At 44.8% G+C, this 3016-nt stretch overlaps 1 protein-coding gene across 1 annotated transcript in view; it reads right to left on the bottom strand.

The window, feature by feature from the left end:
• DDX60L (DExD/H-box 60 like) overlaps positions 1-3016 on the bottom strand; it is a 74514-nt gene that overhangs the window by 42727 nt on the left and 28771 nt on the right.

Below are 3016 nucleotides of genomic sequence, written 5' to 3'. Positions count from 1 at the left end.
AGAGAGAGAGAGAGAGAGAGAGAGAGAGAGAGAGAGAGAGAAAGAAAGAAAGAAAAAAGAAAGAAAAAAGAAAGAAAGAAAGAAAGAAAGAAAGAAAGAAAGAAAGAAAGAAAGAAAGAAAGAAAGAAAGAAAGAAAGAAAGGAAGAAAGAAAGGAAGGAAGGAAGGAAGGAAGGAAGGGAGGGAGAGAAGGAGGAAGGGAGGGATGGAGAAAGAAAAAAACTGCATTATATGGATTGAATATAGCTTCATACCACAGTTTAAATTAAGGGGGTCAGCTCTCTTCTCTCTTCTCAGGGCAAAATCAAAGATTTAGAGTTGGAAGGGGCATTAAAAGCTACATGAGGCAATCCTTCTCAGTTTACAGAGGAGGGAGCCGAGGCCCAAAGAAATGCAATGGAAGGTCACATAGGCAGCAAGCATAACAAGAGGCTGAGGTCTGCTTATTATCCCTTCTGTTGTTTTAAGTTCTCTTTAAACTGAACTACTCATGTTCTTTAAGCATAAACTTGATACTTATCACAATCAGAATATTTTAATAAATCTGGACCTAATAAACTTAATAATAGCTAGCATTTATTAAGGTTTGCAAAGTGCTTTCCATATATTATCTCATTTGTTACCCACAGCCCACCTGTGAGGTAGATGATCTAATTATCTTCATTAAGAAAGCATCTGAGGGGGCACAGCCAAGATGTCAGAGTAAAAGCAGGCACTCATTTAAGCTCTCCCCCAAACCCCTCCAAATACTTGTAAAAAATTACTCTAAACAAATTCTAGAGCAGCAGAACTCACAAAAAGACAGAGTGAAACATTTCTAGCCCAAGACAACCTGAATGGTTGATGGGAAAGGTATGTTACGCCAGACTGAGAGAGGAGCACAGTTCAGCACGGGCCACACCAGCAAAGACCAGGGCCCAGCAAACTCAGAGTAGGCCTAAGGGGACTGAATCAAGGGGGGACTGTGGAGGTTGCCAGACATCTCAACCCACAAACGCCAAATACAATTTAGAAGGTCAGTGGGAAAGGTCTGTTGGACCTGGGTGAGAGAGGAATGCAGTCCAGCCCTGGTCCTAGCACAGTTCCAGGGTGGCAGCTACAGCAGTAGCAGCTGCTTCCAGAGCTCTCAGCCCACGGATGGTGGGGAAATTGAGCAGCTGATCAGATGGGGATTACAGGGATCTCTTTGCTGGCACTGAGGCAGGATTCTCTTGCTTTGCCCGTGCTTGGATCTAGGTCCCAGTCCTCAGCGGCAGGGGGTGAGGAGGAGCACTGGCATAGCAGAGCTTGTGGCAGCAGGGGAGAGGGAACCCTCCTCTCATTTCCAGGGCAGAAGAGAGTGCTTGTGGTCACTCACAGACCAGAGCACAGGTCAGGAGAGGAGTAAACGGCTCTCCTTAGAACATACCACGTTGGAAGAACTGAAAACTTACAGGTCCCTAGAAGTATTTCTGAAAATAGTTATACAAAACCCCTGATGCTTAGGACAGTACACCCTCCACACTGGAAGCAGAGCCCTACCTTACAAAGAGTTTAAAAGTCAAGCAATTGGCTGGGAAGATGAGCAAACAGAGGAACAAAAGTCAGACTACAGAATCTTACTTTGGTGACAAGGAAGATCAAAACATACAACCAGAAGAAGACAACAAAATCAGAACTCCTACATCCAAAGCCCCCAAGAAAAATATGGATTGGTCTCAGACCATAGAAGAGCTCAAAAAGGATTTTGAAATCAAGTAAGAGAGGGGGCAGACCCAAGAGGGCAGAGTAAAAGTGACTTGCTTGAGCTCTCCCCCAAACCCCTCCAAATACCTATTTAAAAATGGCTCTAAACAAATTCTAAAGCAGCAGAACCCACAAAAAGACAGAGTGAAACAAATTTCCAGCCCAAGACAACCTGGATGGTTGATCAGAAACGTATATCGTGCCAGGCTGGGAGAGGAACGCAGTTTGGCATGGGGGTGCAAGCTGCAGCAAACCTGGAGCAGGCCTCAGAGAACTGAATCACAGGCAGCTGTGGTGGTTTCCAGACTTCTCAACCCACGAATGCCAAAGACAACTTAGAAGGTCAGTAGGAAAAGTCTGTTTCTGCAGTGGTGAGAGAGAAGCAAAGGGTCCCAGGCCCATTCTCCAAGCTCGGCCCTGGGGCAGCAGCTGCTGAGTTTCCAACCCATTGACTGAGGGGGAATTGAGTGACTGATCAGAGGAGGATTGCAGGGTTCTCTCTTCTGGAGCAGGATTGTCTTGCTTTGCCCATGCTTGGATCTGGGTCACAGTTCTGGGTGGTGGTCCTGGGACAAGGAGGAGCGCTGGCATGGTGGAGCTTGTAGTGGCTGTGGAGAGGAAATCCTCCTCACAATTCCAAGATGGAAAAGAGTGCTTGCGGTCACTCATAGAGCAGCACAGGATAGGAAAGGAGTAAACACCCTGCCCTTGATCATAGCACCTTGGAAGAACTGAAAATTTATGGGTCCCTAGAAGTATCTCTGAAAACACCTGCACAAAATCCCTGAAGCTTGGGACAGTACATTCTCCACACTGGAAACAGACCCCTACCTTAACAAAGAGTTTATAACTCAAGCAATTGGCTCGGATCATGAGCAAGAAGCACAAAAAGAGTCCGACTATATTATCTCACTTTGGTTACAAAGAAGATCAAAACATACAACCAGAAGAAGACAACAAAGCCTAAGCTCCTACATCCAAAACCTCCAAGAAAAATCTGAATTGGTCCCAGGCCAAGGAAGAACTCAAAAAGGATTTGGAGAAGCAAGTAAGACAAGAAGAGGAAAAAACTGAGAGTGATGCTAAAGGAGACCCAAAAAAATACTGAAGAAAATAAACACCTTAAAAAATAGCCTAACCCAAATGGCAAAAGAGGTCCAAAAAGCCAATGAGGAGAAGAATGCCCTAAAAAGCAAAATTGGCCAAATGGAAAAGGAAGTCCAAAAGCTTACTGAAGAAAATACTTCCTTAAAAATTAGAGTGGAGTAATTGGAAGCTAGTGACAATTTGAG

The sequence above is a fragment of the Vombatus ursinus genome, unplaced genomic scaffold, assembly GCF_900497805.2.
Source record: "Vombatus ursinus unplaced genomic scaffold, bare-nosed wombat genome assembly UNPS02014821.1, whole genome shotgun sequence".
Lineage (NCBI taxonomy): Eukaryota > Metazoa > Chordata > Mammalia > Diprotodontia > Vombatidae > Vombatus > Vombatus ursinus.
Note: the sequence above shows the minus strand (reverse complement) of the source record. Positions and strands in the feature narration are given on the sequence as shown.